The sequence below is a fragment of the Thunnus thynnus genome, chromosome 1, assembly GCF_963924715.1.
Source record: "Thunnus thynnus chromosome 1, fThuThy2.1, whole genome shotgun sequence".
Classification (NCBI taxonomy): Eukaryota; Metazoa; Chordata; class Actinopteri; order Scombriformes; family Scombridae; genus Thunnus; species Thunnus thynnus.
In genome coordinates, this window is record NC_089517.1 from 29,122,665 (window position 1) to 29,141,071 (window position 18,407).

General features: G+C 40.0%; 1 long non-coding RNA gene across 3 annotated transcripts in view; it reads left to right on the plus strand.

The window, feature by feature from the left end:
- The first annotated feature begins 4,584 nt into the window (after window positions 1-4,584).
- Window positions 4,585-18,407, plus strand: part of LOC137186110 (uncharacterized) — a 93,126-nt gene continuing 79,303 nt past the window's right edge. The window contains exons 1-2 of one of the 3 annotated variants that reach the window (XR_010928966.1): window positions 4,585-4,827; window positions 7,389-7,491. This is a non-coding gene — a long non-coding RNA (uncharacterized lncRNA). The remainder of the gene's footprint in view (window positions 4,828-7,388; window positions 7,492-18,407) is intronic. The other 2 variants (XR_010928967.1, XR_010928965.1) reach the window with 2 other exon arrangements.

Genomic DNA, 18,407 nt, shown 5'->3' on the forward strand with positions numbered 1-18,407 from the left:
GAAATTATGTAATGTGTGTCCCCAAGTCTCGGTTATCTCACATACACAGTCACACACTGGTCAGTCTCTTGGGGAGTGAGGTGGAGCTGAGCGTGCACAGGGACCTATATCCCTATGACCTCATTACTATTCAGAACCAGTGGTGAGAAGACGAGTAGTGCTGCATTCCCAGTGCAGCTCACCCCCAGCATGAGATGATGTGCACGAATGGGGGGTTGTGGGGTGGGCAGCTTCCCCTTAACTCCACCCCACCACCACCACCACTACACACATATACACACACACTCACTTCCTCCTGGGAGATAGGCGGCCTCTGCTTTCTGTCAGGGTGTCCTCACCGGCAGACCTTCGGGGCCTCTTGCTTGGTGGGAATCTGGTCTTCTCACTCCCCCTCCCTACAGATGAGAAGGAAAACAAGACCTGAGGAAGACACTGCTGCTCATCCTCTGCTATCATCTCCCATATTTTCTTTCCTGTCTCTCTCCTACGCCCCCGTCCCCTTCCCTTCTTCTCTTTCTTCTGCCCAGCCGATCGATAGCGTTAATTGGCTCACTCAGTCACAGGTACATTGATTGCGGTCACTAATAAAAGGGTTATTGATTGGTACTTTGTTTAACACTGGCCCATGCAGTGAGAGCTGCCCTCTAATACTATCCTGACAGCAACCTTTTCCTGTTTGCCAGTCTCTTAATGTCATAAATTATGTCGGTCAATTAAGGAGATTTTTCTTTCCTCACTTTTCCTCACGTTCTTTCCCCTACAGTGGCTCCTGAAAAGATGAAAGAAGTGGCTCCTGAGAGCACAGAGCAATAATCCAACATAGATATTATGCTTGTTCGTTGTTAAACTTACACTCAGATGAGAAGATTGATATCAGTTTCATGTCTATGCATCTGGTATAGAGATTTATCCTTTTTATTAAACTCAAGAAATGTATAAAACAGTGCAGATTTTGGTTTAAGAGACACTTAAGAGTTTGGAGCTATTTGTCAGTTGTCAGTTTATTCATCTGCACAGCTCTGCACAGCATCTGCAGCCATATAGCTAGTAATCATAAGTGAAAAGCATTGTCACGCTTAGACATTAGTTTTTAGAATGAGTGGCTTGATCAGATGCAGTGGGCTTTTCAATTTTGCTGCAAAAATGCAATAATTAGCTGAAGAGAGGGTCTAGCTAGATAGAGTGATTTCCAACCAGCATACCATACCTGACAAATAAGTTTTTTAATCATTGTATTCAGTATTTGTTGATCAGAAAATAGCTGCAATCCTACTTCAAAAACTACACTATACACTAGAATATAAAGGTACAGTACATTAGGTACACACATAATGGGTCAAAATACTCATGTTCTCAATATTGCCTCAAGTGACCTGTTCTACACTTTCTAAATGTACAGGATTGTAACTCAGACTGCTGAACTGCTCATATACAGCTTCAGGGGAACTTTAAATTACATTTTTTCACAAAAAAGGACTGTGGATTTTGTCCCCCATCACTCACATTGAAATTGCTTTAGGAGGGGATCTCTTCAGGGCCAGTATGAACAAGAAAAACAATTATAGTGACCAAAATCTGTCTCAATGTACACATAGGCATTTAAGTATTGTGGTGAGATAGACTTGAAAAAGCCCAAAAGGTAACAGATGGTGCCATTTTGTAGCTGTATAATGGGAACTCCAACAGCAAGAAGCTTATATATGCCAGAAGTTACATTTCTGCTCTAACTTTTTCTCATAAATATACAGTGAGGCTGATGTTTTAGACTAATCTAGTCACTGCTTTCCACTTCCAAAGTCAGTTCATATTTGCTGTGTCTTTTCTCACCCAGCCACCAATGAATTTTGGCAGTGCATAATTTAAATCCAAATTGTATAATTCTCAATACATTCATTCATATGTTACATGAAGCAGGAACGTTTAACAACATTTGCAGATAATTGACTGCCTCAATTAGATCAGTACAAGGCGATTTTCGCTTTACATTTTTGGTAGACATGTCTCTTCCCTTTGTGAGGAACACTCAGGTTGACAGGAAACAGCCTGTGCACTATTCTCAACATGAACTCAATATCTACTTTTATTGCAATTAGTTGTGCGCTATCCTTCATCGAGCAGTGGTGGAGCTTTAGTGAGTCGAAAGCAGCTCTCCTGAGTATGAAAACTGGAAACGGGGTGTAAGTACCTCCATGAGAGATTTAATTATCTCCATTAAATATTCAATGATCAATAGAATTTGTTTTAGCCGATCAATAGGTGGCCAGACCTGAGAAGGACAATGTGCATAAGTTACTATTTGCATTTCAAAGCAGCCTCTGTCACGTGGCCCCATTGGAAATCCATACCATTTTGTTAGGCTGTATTTCATATTTAGCTGCTTTATCCCCTTATCACTGACTGCTATTGATTCCCTTCCCTTTATTTACTGCCTGCAAACTGCTTTCGATTTAAAATGTCAAAATGTTTTTAGGGAAACTGATATACTTCCATCTGCCTTCCTCGCATCATATCTTGCTCTTTATTTCTCTCCCCCCTCTGTCTCTCTCTCTCTTTCTGTAATTCCCTTGTCTCTCTTTCCTCTGTCTCCCTCCCTCTCTCTTACTACTCCTCTCAGAAGAGTTGGAAATTAAACCCTGTCATCTTCCCACCCACCGTACAGATCTCTGCTCACTCGGGTGTGAATCTGCACATTATTCAAATAAATATCTCAGAAGTGTCAGGGGAATACTCCGAGCCACTTCAAAGACACCCACCCACCCCACAACCCCTCAATGTTGCTTGTTCCTGCTGGAGTCCTATTTTGTTTACCTGAACCGGCTCTAATGGCTTGTTTTTCCCAGCACCTATCACATGTTCAAGAGCAACATTTAGCCAAGTTCAAGTGCACATGTGTTCGGGTCTCACCTAGGCTTTGATTGTTCTGCAACACAGGATGTGATATCACTTAGTTTCGACTGAAAACATTGTTTCTCTCTGTTTTCCTCGCAGTCTTTCATTCACTCAGCAGATATATGGTTCACTATGCAAACACTGCCCAAAAATATAATATGCTTGGGTTACAAGTACAATGAAATTATACACTTCAATGTTTTTTATGTGATGGCCACTACATTAAGGCCAGAGGCAGTATGATGCCCACAATGAAGTGAATTATTGTAGAGCAATAAATGAAAATCTTATGTATCAAAAGAAAAAATGTCATCAATATTACACATACACAGTAATGTATGAGTGTATGTTATGCAGGATTTATTATATGAATTTATATACTGTTTGTGTCCAGACACAATAAAACCAATGTAATACATATCAAAATCTTTGCAATATGATGACCTTAGATGATATTGTACCCGTGCAACCCACTGTAAAACAGAGGACTTGTGCAAGACTGTTACCACATTGACAAGGGTCACAACTTCATGATTCACACCACACCAACTTGGAGCTTTACACAGTGGGCTACAGTAAACAGGTGATCGAGCTGATGAAACTAGTACAGAAGGAGTGTTGTGCTACATCCATTATGAAATGTCTAACATTAGTTGGATTAGTGCTGTGTGCTCTCTCTGTTGAGTTATCTATTAGCAGGCCTATCTATCAGAGCAGCCAGGAGACCACAGAGGTCAGGGAGTTAACCTTCAGAGGCCTGAGGGCTGCATGAAGCATCATCAGTGCCATCAGGATACATGGCCTCAGCACTACTGCACAGCTGGGGGAAGGAAAATCTGGATGAACTGAATGGGTGTGTATGTGTGTTTATATATGCTTGCACATCTGTGGTGGGTGCCTGTGTGCATCTGGGTAGGTAGTGTAAATATGAGAGTCAGTGAATGATGGGTAAGATGTTGCTAGCAATACTCTCAAAAGCAGAAGGAGACAAATGCTAGAGTAGCGATGTGTGTCTGTGAAACACCTCTGCTACAAAGTACACCATATACACTATCATATATATTTTAAATTGAATTCCATTGCTATTAAACATTTTACACCATGTAGGGATTACATCTTTATTTAAAAGATGAACACAGAGAGACCTTATGGAAAAAAAAAATCTGGGATAGTGCCCTGGAGACTTGTTGTATAGCTTCCCACTCAAATATCTAAGTCTAGATTCTTGGTGAACCAAACCTAAAATGTTTTATATTCTATTCTATATCTAACTATTCTATCCAACAATATACAGTTCATGGTTCACATTAGTAAGCTGTGAAACTGAACTAATAAAAATGTTTTATGAATAGGCTACACAATATAAAGTTTATACACACATACAATACACAATAAAAGAAATGAGTAGGCTATGTAAATACATGTAGGCTATAACCGAAATACTAGAAAACCTGTCTCTCCATGTCTGTTGTCATCTAGAACAACACTTTTTTATTATTTATTTAGTTCAATTGACCTTATTTTAATTTTACTCTTTTTTACTTCTCAAGCACATTTGAGATCTAAATAGTACCAGTTAATGCTATTTTATTTAGTTACTTGAGAGAAAATGGGATGAAAACGGTTTTTGTCCTGTCCTGTAGGTATTGTTCCGCACCAGCAGGTGGCAGAAATGCACATTAGCGTTTGTTGTCACCTGCTATTAATCAGAAAAGAAGAATTTTCTTTCTTTCTCTCTGTTTTTACAGTTCAACACCGTTTTTAAAATAATGTAAAATAGAGACCGAACATCTGTACAAGCATTCAGGTTCAAGTTAACTGGAAAAGAAGAGGACGAATTCAACATGTCGTCATCGTTACGTCGGAATGTACGCACGCAACTATTCTTGAGCCTGACTCTGGCAACAGCTACACCATTGGTCGGTGTGACCAACTGCCGTAAGTAGTATGCTGTATTTTGTCCTTTCAGTGTCGACATTTTTATGTAGCCACCTCACCTACAACATAACCTCAGCTAATTGCTGGCTACATAAACAGTTGTTTTCAGCCAACCTTGCTAGGTTTTGGAGGCTAGCCCCTAACTTATTACAGGAAACACCGTGTGAGCTAGCTAACATATTGACTTGTACCTTAACGTTAAAACCGTTGGAGATGGAATACTGACCACTAAATAACCATGTACTCAAAATCTCGGGTAGATTACCATAATAAATTATTTTTTCCCCATATATATATATATGTTTTTATCCTTTTTTAAAAATGAACTGTTCAGTCATTTAGCTTATCGTCAAAAATGACAAATTGCCATAATTTACTATAGCCAAAAAACTGGTCACTTGGACCAAGTGTAAGTTATAATGATGTGACATGGACAACAACAATAACAAAAAACAAAACAAGAAAAACAACAAAACAAACGAAAACAAGAAAACAAATGTATTTGAGAAGAAGTAACCAACAAACGTTTGGCAGTTTTAGCGTTACTTGATAAGTCTGTCAGCCATTTTGTTTGTTAGTGCTGAAACGTAATGAAGAGAAATTTAGCCGCCAACCATTTTATTAATCGAATAAGTAATTTATAAGTAAAAAAAATGCCAAACATGGTCTATTTCCAGCTTCTGCAATGTGAAGACTTGCTGCTTTTCTCATTATGTCATTGTGAATTGAATAACTTGGACAAAACAGGACCTTTGAAGATGTCACCTTATGCTGTGGGAAACTGTGATGGGTATTTGTCAGTATTTCCTGACATTTTATCTCTCTCTCTCCAATGTTTGGATCTTACTGAGGCCTGTCCTATCCTTTACACATCCATGATCCAGACCTCTGCTTCTTCAAAATGCGAGATTATACACACTGAAAGACATCACTCATGATTGGGCCGGGACACTTCATCTTGTATGTTTAAATTGCTCCCAGCAGTATCCTTAATCTGGGTGGAAATCAATACAGCTTTTACTGTCACATTGGAGGGGCGGGGACCATGTATTGATGTTCAGATGTCATTTCAGGGTGATTTGATGTTTCTGTCCGCTCTTCAGTGAGGAGATGGCATGATAGATCAACTGATGGTGTCTGCTTGCTTTCTCCAGGGTTTAACTGGAGCCTGGTGCTGTTTGGAGTCAAATTGAGGATGTAAAGTTGATTCAGAACGTGCTGAGCTTACAAAGAAAAACAAGAAGAGAAGGTTTAGGGAAATATGTTATTGATTATTTTTTTTGTCAGCAAAGCTGTTTGAATTAAAGCCTGATATCGTAATGGGCTTATCATTGTAAGCTCCAAGCCCAGGACGAGGGCTGTGAACAGACTTTATCATACACAGAAGACAGCACGTGTGCACACACATGCATGCATTAGGCCCTTTATCTGGCAATTTGATCACTATATAGAAAGCATTATGTATCTCAATAGACTCTTTCTGCTCCTACCAAAGGCAGAACATTTTTTGTTCTTATCCTTATGTAGTACGGATGTTTTGCATCTGTGTTCACTGTTTAATGACTTTAAAGTGATGGGAGGGATGGGAAGGTATTGTAGGGGTTGATCAGAGCAGGAGTGTGGTATTAGTTGTGGATGGGGACATTGGCGAGGTCCTAAATGCACAGAGAGCAGGAGGACGTGAGAGACGATGATTGGAGAGAAGAGTGAGTAAGGTTATAAACCACTGTTCATGGGGAAGGACTTCAGTTTTGCATAATCCAGTGGTAACAATAATGGAGAGTAGGAATCAAAGATAAAGATATTGAATGGGATGATTCCTGAATTCCCACTAGATATTCAAATTCATATCTACAGCTGGTAGCCCACTTATTTTCATGTACACATATATGAAGATTGGATAGTTAAGATTTAATAATCCATATGTGAGGCTACATTTACTGGAATGTGAAAATTGCTATGAAAGTCCCCCTCCAGTTAAAGATGAGCTACGGTGTATGGTTATTGTTAATTTACTTGGAGGTTTGAGCTTCACTGTGCAGAATCATGTACTGTATGTGCAGAGTTTGACACTAGAAGGCTGTTTTCACATTCATCTGCTGAAGGCGGTCAGTCTCATTGCTCAACTTAAATCTCAGTTTAAGTATGTACAAGTGTTATTTGTGACATCACAGCTAGTTTGGAAGCCAATCAAGGTCCATCTTGTGCAACTTACACAAGTGTGATGTGGAAACTTGATGCCTCCAGTGCACATACGCTGTAAATTGACTTTTCAGTGGATTAGGTGACTTGTTGTCACCCAGCAGTTAAACTTTTGAAATGAACATATCTGCATATTCATCAGCTCTGGGTTTTTCAGTGAGGGAGTAGAATGAGATGTAAAACTTTAAGTAATTTCACTTTTTTGTGGAAAAGTCATGTCAGATAGAAATAAATAAAATAATAAATAAAGCAGAGTATTTTATGTAACGTTTTCTCGAGGCAAAACTTAATATGTTTAGAGACCTATCTAACCGAATTGAGACAATAAGGTTGGTGTTTTTTTGTTTTTGCTTGTTTAGGATTGAACGGTAAAATAGGAGGCAGCCAATGCAAACTGGTTTGATGAAGAGACAGGTCCGTACATCAGTTTGGGTGAACTCAAACCTGCAACATATCATCAAGGTAAGCAACATTTCTTACTGTGCCATTCCTGTCATATAGAAAACCACTCAGATTCCAAAGAACCCAACAAGATCACAACATGATCATAATAAATAAAACACATTTGATCAAAGTGAGACAAAATAAAAATAGTAAATAAAAGAAGAACAGTTTCCAATTTGATATAAAAAGCAAGTGACCAGCTAAAAGACCTGTTGATTAAACTTGCATGTTATACAGGCTGATGGCTTCATGCTGTGCCCACACTACAGGGTCTGATCACAGTTGTTGAGGTATGCAACCATGAGGTAAAGGAGTGTCCTTTATGTTGCTGTGTTCATCTTTGTAAGTGCCCCCAACACCTCACCTCTCCCTCCATGTCTCCTCTTGTAACTTCATATTTATAGATTTAGCATTTCTCCTAACTGGTACTGTAGTCCCCATGTCTGTCTGTCCTGCCCTACTGTTTCTCTCTAAGGAGTCTTGCCTCCTCCCCGACAGCCCGTGAGCCCTAGAGTCACATTTCAGGCCTGACTGCTACTTAAAGGCCCATAATCTGCTTGGCGAATGGCTACGGTGTGGCGGCCTTAGCGGAAGCAAATTATTCGCTTTAAGGACTCCTGCTGCTGTGGGACTCGGGGCTAGTGGCTGGTGCCGTTAACGTTAACACACACACAGTGCGCAAGCCATCATTATTTATTTAGCCCGTTAAGTGTTTAAAGTGGAAGGGGTCCACCGGGACACAGCATGGTTGATGAAATTATTCCACATATATATATGGTTAAATCCTTCAGGGAGAGGAGCAAGGGAACATAGAAAGATGAAGATTTCCCTATGTTTTTAGATGCAAGGTCTGATCACATGATAACAGATTGAGGGTGTTAGTGTGCTTGGCTGACATGGTGGTATTACAGACCTCACAACATGGGAGGAATGTTGAGTGTTGTCGTGAATGTTTCCTGGACTGTGTGTGTGTGTGTTTGAGAGATAGTAAGCCAGTGTTTGTCTGTGTGTGCCAGACAAGAATAATATGTGTCGGTGTATGGTTGTGTCAGACAGGGTGTTACCAATTGGCAGTTATAATGCCACTACAACTAACCTCAGTTGCTTAGCAAACAGCAGCTGAAGATAAATATCGATATCCTCTAGAATTTACAATGCCAAAGGCAACCCTTATTCACCTTGAAGCGTGTAGGTGTTTGTGCACAAGCATGGTTGAGTGTTTGTATGGAGCCGTGTTTCTGTGTCCAGGTGCATCTGTTTGATCACAGTAATAGACAGAGGGGATAGCATATTTGTTTTCTCTATATGTGTGTGGAATAAAGAGTCCCAGCATTAATAAGTAATCACTGGATGTTGGCCCTCCCATAACATGTTGGGCCAGCAGCACTTGCCCTCAGTAATGACACCATTACAGAACCTGAAGTAGCCAGCAGCTGAGAGTTTACCTCTGGGAATCCCTTCTCTGTCTCACCTCTGCCTCACCTCCTATCTAAGACTATCAGGTTGTCTTTTGCAGCTGAACTTGCAGTGTTGGACCTAGGAATGTCAACGATTAACCGTTAATTGGTTAATCAGTTAACCACTGAGAATATTTTTGACCGGTTACACATGTCGGTCTATAGGTTAACTTGCATACTAGGGTTGAGTACTGAACTCGTTACTTCATGTTATTCACGTTAAATCAATCGGTGCCAAATTTCGGTACATTGCGGGACTGAGAGTGAGCGCAGCCCCGAAATAAGTTTTAAAAATACACATTTACTGACCGAAGTGTCTCACACGGAGTGTCCAACACTGACAGGAGCACCAACCTGCACATAAAAAGAGACATGATGGATCCATTTACCAGCCTTAACTGTGGCCAGTGGCTAGTTAGCGTGGCCAGCATCGTTAGCCTAGCTGTTCCATGCTGTGTGTAGCCCACATTGACTGTATATAAACATGGACATCATGACAGCTCCCCAAAAGTGAAGCCAAAACCTCTTGATTGCCTTTGGTGGCTGGCTGCAGTATAGGTCATAAGTCCCGTCCCCTCTATGTTAGCGGACAGGACATGAGCCAAACTAAAAAATAAATAAAAATAAACTTTTCCCAAAGATGGTTTCTGTCATTTTAGGTAGCTGTTATCACACTGATGTTGATTTTTCTGATAAGTTTGTTTTTAATTGGTTATTTGACGACCATCATCCCACCACCTGACTCTACTGCGCAGACTTGTTCATATTTAGATACAGTCAATGGTAGCCCACAGACTGTATGAAGATAAGATGTAGGCTAGCTGCGGTGTATTGAAAGCAAAATTAACCGAAACTGACATCCCTAGACCAGCAGTGCAAGTGCATAAATGCAGCAGTATATAGATGTTGATAAAGGATTGCAGAGGAGTCTTTACCCACCCGAAAATACTTTACCAACCACTTTTTTGAAAAATACATTGTAGTTAAAACTTTGTAAGGCTGATCCTTATAATGTAAATACATAGTACACATCATACTAAGTAGTACAAACTTAATTTTTAGTTGTGTGAATATACTGTACAGAAGGGAATTTTTCTGTGACAATAATGAAGTAAATAAATAAGTAACTGAGAGGGTGTCTGGGCTCAGCCTGAGAGATAGGCTGAGGAGCTTGGACATCAGGGGGGAGCTCAGAGTAGAGCTGCTGCTCCTTCACATCAAAAGGAGCCAGCTCAGGTAGTTTGGGCACTTGTTTAGGATGCCTCCTGGATGCCTACCTCTGGAGGTGTTCCAGGCAAATCCAACTGGTAAGAGACCCCGGAGCAGGCCCAGAACATGCTGGAGGGACTACATATCTCTTCTGGCCTGGGAATGCCTTGGGATCCCCCAGGAGGAGCTGGAAGGTGTTGCTGGGTATGGGCTTTCTTTCAGTCTGATGCCACCGCAACCCGGTCCCAGATTAGCGCTGGAAAATGGATAGATGGATGGAACAACTAAGTGAAAGTCATAGATTGCCTGAATGAATGTTACATAACCATAACATCTGATTTCTACAGCAGACTTTTGGTGCCTGTCGCTCGTATCGTATCATATTATATCGTATCGTTGGAATTTTATTGATACCGATATCGATACTGATACTGCTTGTTGATACCGATACCTATCTATACTCTTATTGATACTACTCTTCATAACTTGGTGCAAAAAATAAAGACTCGACATAAAAAGATGGGAAAAGATTCAACAGTTATTTTATTATTACTTTTTTTTGCAGAAATAACAAGTTAAATTGATTTTTGAGTTTCTTGTAGGCCTATATATAATGAGGGATGAAGCTGTGGCTGGCTGCTGCTTGGCTGGCGTTGTCTATGGGATTATTTAGGAACATAAATTAGAAGTGCTTAAAACGTAAGTTAAGTCCTAAATTAACTTATTTTGATAATGATAACAAGTGTTACCTTGACTTGACGAGGTCGAGACAGTTGCATTTTTAGTTTTGTAAATCCCATCAGCATAGGAGCCAGGAGGCTGCACTGAGGACGTAGGTGCAGCAGCTGCTCTGCTAAAGCAGTCAGACACTGAACTGCTTTAGATTTATAGAATGTTGTATTTGTAAGTGTTTCATGAGGTTGCTGGTGTTACCCCCTTTACATACAACTACTTTTTTTACATATATTGCATTTAGCTGCATTTTCATTAAATTTAGTAAAGTGAGCCCACACTTTTGAACATTTTGTTCTGTTAGCTATGACTGGAGAACACAGAATGTAAACACACAGTTACTTAACGTCAAACGTAATTACCTGATGCTGGCAGCTTCATCATCATTAGGGGACGGTTATGAATTTGAAAATGCCGGCAATGTTAGAATGAATTAAATAAATACTGGTAGCAGCATCGTTTGTCCAGGAGCTTATCAGTATTTCAGTACTGACCAGTCAGGAACTGGTACCAGTTTATTACCGGTTCTCGATACCCATCCCTAGTCGCTCACCGTCTCTCTCTCCCCTTGTTTCCTGTCGTATCTCTACTGTTGCTATTATAAAGGCATAAAAAAATAACAAATCCAGTTACGGCCATATCTAACCAATGTGTAAAACTCCAGTATTTGAATGCAGTCAACATTTGTGAGAATGTTCTGTGAATGTGTAACTTGTAATAATAAAGACATTACACAGAGAGAAAAAGAGAGGAATTGAGCTGATACTTATTAGATAATATGAACTAAGATGATAATAAATACAAACAGAGAGAGGACTGAAGAGAGAGAGAGAGAGAGAGAGAGGGGGACTGAACAGATTGAATGGCTAATGAAATGGGTACCTCCAGGCCTGAATAAATTCTCTGGTCTGGCGATCCCCCAGGATGCTGGCCTCCCAGGGAGATTAATGACCACTGGGCCATGGTATAATGAAGTAGTTTGCCTTGGCAATGTGCTTGTGAATTCATCACAGTGTCCACAAGTGGGCTGGCCGAGCACAACATCTTTATAAATCCCCCTCACTCTCCTCTCCCGCTGCTGCTGATTTATGGTTCCGCCACCCCCAAATGGTTTGGCCCCTCTCACCAGACCCCACCCTGGCTGACCATCACTATCCTCCCGAAATCCAGGTCACTGCACTGATGGGGAAGAAATCGGAGGCTAATCAGATAATGGGAGGTGAAAATGGGCGAGAGTGAGTCGGAATCTTACATCTCTCAGCTCCTGGTTTATCTGTCTCCGCTTCACAGCCCCTGTTTCAGTTGCATGCATGAAGACCTGTTAAAGGTGTTTCACTCTATTTTCTATATGTCTCAACTGAATTTGCAATCTCATTGTCTGCATTCATATAATCTACTCTGATTAATAATACCATTACCATAAGAAACACAGAGAACCTCGGTGGAATAACAAAAACATTGATTTAATAAATGTGCTTTCACTTAAATGATAAATAGTAGTTTTTAAAACAAACAAAAAACATTTTTTCTGCCTTTAGCCTTACAATTATTTCAAACTAATGAGAAATGTGCTCACACAGGTAGAGGGGAGGGGAAAAAAAACTACCACAGAGAACCAGATTTCTTTCCTGGCAGTGGTGTTTTATGGTTTGACTGGGAGCCCAGTTGGCAGTATATGCCGGTGGGAAGGCGGTGAGGGATCATGTCTAATGCAGTGTCTACATAGAAAGCGTTTCAGACGCATTTTTCAGTTGTCCATCTCACTTATGGAACAGATATGCCTCCGTTTTTATCATTACAGTCTGGCCATGTAATGGCTCGCATTTCACTCACTCCCACTTCACATTTAGCATAAATACTTTAATTGTGTATTGGGCTCTGAGCACTGCCAAAACGGGGATGACCCACACTCAACACTGTGTCTGAACGCATCCTGTGTAGACATACAAACAAAGCACTAGCTGTTGCTGCTGCTCTGCTAACGTACTGCTCACACTACACCTTCTGTGTAGACACAGTGTAAGGCATTGCACTAGTGACTCCTCCTGTTTGGAAGCTCCCCGCTGTCACATGAAAAGAAACTGCTTGCAACTTGATCTGAGGAGACCTCTCATAGGTATCTTGAATTATCATTCACACTAGTTGACAATATCAAAATCATGTTGGTAATTTTCACATCCTTGCTGCACCAAAGGTTAAAATGACCTTGTTTGGAAAACTGAGCATGTCCCTTGTATGTCTTGATCAATTATCTGCGGAACACAGCTCTCTTTCATCACACAAACTTTCTTTTTTTCAGTATTTGCTAAATGATGGTAGCTGTACTTCAAGCTGACAATCATCTCTGCTTTGCAAGACAAGAATTTGTTCCAAAGCCTTGCATAAGAATCACATCCTGACCAACAGATATGACTAGTCAAAATTTGAACTCTGATATCAATTTTAACTCATCAAATCTGAATTAAGTATTTCCAATTGTAGTATCACTCTGTGTGTGTGACAAGCCCAACAATCATATCTGTTACATCACGGTATATATATTAATGAAATTCCAAAATGTGTTTTGAGAGGTCTTGAATTATCTCTTTTACCAGTCCAATTGTAATTGCAAATATCTTGAGTTATCATTTTGACTGGGTATATTGGAATTTCTTGGCATTTTCCAAAAATGATGGTGAAAAATTTTATTTTAATTAATTTGCAGCAAAAACCACAAAAGAACTCAAGGATCCTGAAGGGACTGATTTCATCTTTTAATACAGACGATTTTCTAGTTGACATATATTGTAATTAGGGATATCTTAAGCTTTTGTTTTCAGTAGTCATAAATAACTTTAGTATCTGTATCTAGTGGCCAAAATGTAAATCTATTCAAGCTTATAAATGGTAAAATGGCTTGCCATAGGGAGAAATGTTCCTGCTCAGCCAGATTCCTTGCTTACACACATAGTGCTTACATCCCAAAATTCTCCAGTTCTATCCTGCATCTATCCTCCAGCAAAAGCCACATACCCATGTTTTTTTATGCAAAAGTTGTACATAGAGCTGAAAAGGCATCATCACTTTGTGCCAAGAAAATGGGCATAACAAGAAGGAAATGCCAATTTTCTGAACAAGGCAGTTGTGCATTAGAGCAAGGACATCATAAAGTCTGTGACTGTAATACACAACTGGCAAATGCACTCTGGTCTTAATAATAAGGAAAACCCCACAATGATCCACACATTAAAACTTCATATAAATTAACAATCATTTTAGTATGTGATGAATGCTGTGCACACCTAATTGTTAATAAATGTTTGATATCTCCAGTGAAAAGCTGTGTCTTAAATACATTCCCACCAAAACCCAGGCATTTGTTACAGGCCTGTCCCCCTGTTGCTGAGACTTTGCCAACCTGTTAATGGCTGAGGACTGATGAGCCCCAGTATTGCACAACTCAATCGGGCTCATAAAGCCTGTCTGCTTGATAACTGGTGCTCCATATGGAATAGTGGCAAGGAAATTAAAGGAGAACAATAAAGCACATTGAGGGATATTTAGATTAAAATGCATTTAATTGGGCTCTCGCCTAATGCAGTTGAGATGTGTTCTCACGTAGCCCTTCGTTCTACGGGCGCCCTTTACTAAAGCTAAGCGATGCTGCTGTCACGGTGTTTGTAGCCTAACCTGGTAAAGATTATTAATGAGTGCAATAAATCCAAATTGCATAATAGGAAGTTATGAAAAAAGGAATGTCAGAGTTAAGTCTAATGAGTATTTAGTTTGTTTACCAAGTGCAATCGTCACCCTGTGCCATGTGTACTTAGTAATTGTCAAAGGCTTTACATCCCCATTCTTCCTCAAGACGGCTTATCTTAATCTACAGTGTCTTATTTTTCTTGGAAAGGGATGGATGAGTAGAGTAATTGTACAGTTGACATCGGCTTAGACAACATCATCCCCTTAGTCCCCAGCTAATCCTACAGAGTGATAACAATAATGGGAAAAAAGAATGGAGATATTTTTTTTTTTTACAAAAGAAGATATGGAGTTTAATTTGTAATTAGCTGCAGAGGTCAAAGACTTGATCCGCCATCTGAAGGTTATCCTCCCTTATTTTTTTATTTTTTTTTCTTCTTCTTTTTCCCTTTCCTTCTCAGTAGTCAACCTCTGATTTAGACTGTGACCTTGTTGTGAAGAAGTCAAGTGTTAATTGTGTGCATGTGTGTGTGCTTACAGGTAGATCAGTGAATAAAAATGGTATTTCCCTCATGATTGCTTGACAGTTTGAAAATGAGAGTTGTGTATTTGTGGTGGGTTGTGTGTGTGCACACGCCTGTTTTCTGACGATTGGAAGTGTAATTTATTTCGGGGGGGTTACGACCCCGGACCTCCAACCACCCCCACCCCATCTGCCCTGCATCAGACAGCTCTGTGTAGCCCCATGGGGGCTCTGAAGTTGCAGAGTTGCCCTCTCTGCCCGTATGTGTTTGTGTTAGTCTGTGTGTGGAGAAGCAGACCTGGCCTCTTTGCTTGCTTGTGTGTGTGTGTGTATGTGTGTGTTAACGTGGGCGTGTGTGAGTCTACTAGTATTGATCCCCCCCCCCTTCCTTGTAATGAAGTGGAACTACAGCTCCATTACGAGCTGCTCTGCCATTGGCTGGAGGTAATATGAAATTAGCTAGCGTGCCGTGAGCCTGTCAGTATTGATTTCACTACCCAGATTACTTGTTACAAAAGAATAGAGCTGTCTGTGGCATAATTGAACAAGTTAACTCCTTGTCTCATAAAATGTAGGCCTGTATTGATTGTTACAGGAGAGGGTTGCAGGGTATGCAGAGAGAAAGTAAGTTTTATGGGTGTTAACTGTGAAGAGGTGCTGATGCTTTCTTTTCTTCACCACCAGTGTCACCCTGACATGTGGATCAAGGCATTTCTTGCTGAATTGCAGGATGATGTACCACAAATGAGTTGTGTTCCATCAGCTTCGCGTTACAACACACATTTCTTGTTTTTCCTCCCTCTGTCATTTTTCATTTCATTTGCCTCATGATTTGCCTGAGTCCCGTTTTCAATTTATTACCATATGTAAAAGAGCTTGACATTGTCAGAGCAGATTTACTTTGGTTTATCGAGAGTGACCTGTTTGTAAGTAGAGCAGCCATTGCTGCATTTGTGATCAGGAATGATGATGATGGCTGCAGAAGCCTCTCTATCTCTCTCTTTTGCTCCTCTGATGAACTGGAGCACGCTTGCCCTGTCTAATCACACTTGGCAGATTTGTGCCATGGAAAGCGAGGTGTTTAACAAGCGTCCCGGTCCATTAATTAAAGGCCTCCTCAAGAAAAAAGGGGAGAAAGTGTGTTTAATAATTTACATGAGCTAAAGGCAACTAGTGGAGCAACTAGAAGAGCTTTTGTCCACGGAGAGATGGGAAAAATACTGTGGTCTCTTAGCTGTATGTGTACATGGGTGAAGCCAAATGGATGGATACACAAACACCTACAGTATATGCACACACACTCCTCCCAGTGTATTAAGCTTTTAGCCAGTTAACCCTAGCCAGCTAATTCTGGAGCATGGTGCTTCATGAAACACCTCTGAACAGTTTGGGGTATATTCATACTTCGCTTGGGTAATTAGAAAATGGGGCTCAGTCATTGATAAAAATGTATGGCTTATTCAGACAAATTTCTCATCATTCCCATCCATTGAAGAGTTCAAGAAAGTGAGAGCCACTCTAACCAGGCATGGAGCAAAGGAGGTGGTGATAAATCGTTTGATGTGTGAAAGATGCTGTTGTCCCTAAAACAGACATGGAAGGTACAGCGATTTCCCCCTCTGACAGGGTGAGGGGTTAATGAAATGCTCTTCCACGCGCCGATTTCCTGCACTCCACTGCTGAGTGATAAGTAGCTAACCAACGAAGCCTGTAATTACAATCTTACAGAAACCAGCCTGATCTGTATATAAATCTCACCATCCAATTACAAGATGTAATAATTCTGCACTCAGGCTGGTAATGAGGTCTAATACTGGTGCATGTGATAATCCCCTCTGGATGCAGGCTTGATCAGATGTTGGCTTTGTAATTAGACTGGCAGAAAATCATTATTTCGTGTTAAAAAAAAAAAAAAAAAAAAAAAAAAAAAAAGAGGTTGGTGGGAAGTTAATTTTCTCCCCATTCTCTGAAGCGTAGACAAGAATTTAATGATTTAATCATGATTGTTAGCTATTTTGCAATCAATTTGTAATGATTGTGTCGCAACAGAGGCTTTCAGGGAGAAGGGCCTGTAAAGATTGAAGGTGTCATTGATATGGCATGGCTCTGTCAATAGATCTATACAGTGTAACACTGATACTGCAGAGAAGTAGGTGTATGCTTATATGCATGCATGAGTGAATGTGTGCATGTGCATCTGTGTATTTTGGTTTTTGTATGTTGTTTGTAAGAGTTAATCATAGGCAATCTGAACCCTCAATTGTTAAACAAGCCTGAGCTGAAGATTAATACCCTTATGTCTTTGTGTGAACTGCAAACACAAGCAGTTTTTTCTGCATTGTTTCAGTACTGTTTGGCCATAGAAATAGAAAATGTATTTAGAATTAGGATTTCTTTGCGAACATCCTGGTGGCCTGTTGCATAGAGTTCTCGTTAACTTCTACAAGGTCAGCAGTTCAGGCCAAGGTTTTTTTTTAATCAAACAAGAAGTAATTGTACATGAATTAACAATCAAATTGGAGAACTGAGAGAGGAGCTCAATCAATGGCTTAATAAAATGCAGAGGAGTGAGTAACACCAAAAGCGAACCTGCACTAGGAATATTTTAATAACAGTGACTTGATTTGGGTTTTTGGTCTTATTTTTACATATATCATATTTAGTCTAATATTTCATACAGTTTCATATTTAGAGTTTCATATTATTTCACATATTTGGCTGGATCCCCACATGAGGTGATAGAGGGGAGATTTCTATGGTTGAAAAACTGATATTTCTAGTAGATTTTTTAGCTTTAGCTTTAGATTAAATGAAAAAAGTGTTTAAAATAGTTATACAGTTACAATTATACAATAATTTTTATTGGAGTTCATATAATGGTCTTGAGAATAGAACCAGACATTGCCATATAGGGGCTTTTTCCTACAATTCACATCATATTTTAAGTCAGTAATATTATATAATTGCAGTAATCATGTTGTCATTTTGGGACCTAAAAACAGGGACTTATCCTATTTTCCCAGGTTGTTTTATATCTATTTGTTTAGATTGTTAAAACTGAGTTGTAGCATAACAAACAATACAGAGTAACTGGACTAGAACTGTAGTGCCACATTTCAGTTTGCATGTTTCAGTCAAGGCTTGAAAGATGTTCTCCAGGCTAATGCTGCATTATCAGCTTCTGCTACTGTAGCTCTATGCAGTGTTTGATTGGAGTACCTCCTGTTTGATCATCTGAAGCTACTTAGTTTACTGGAGCATCCCGCATGCAGTAGATTTAGGCAGTCCTGTGGGTTTGCACTTGGCTCATCTCTCCCCTAATCTCTTGGTGA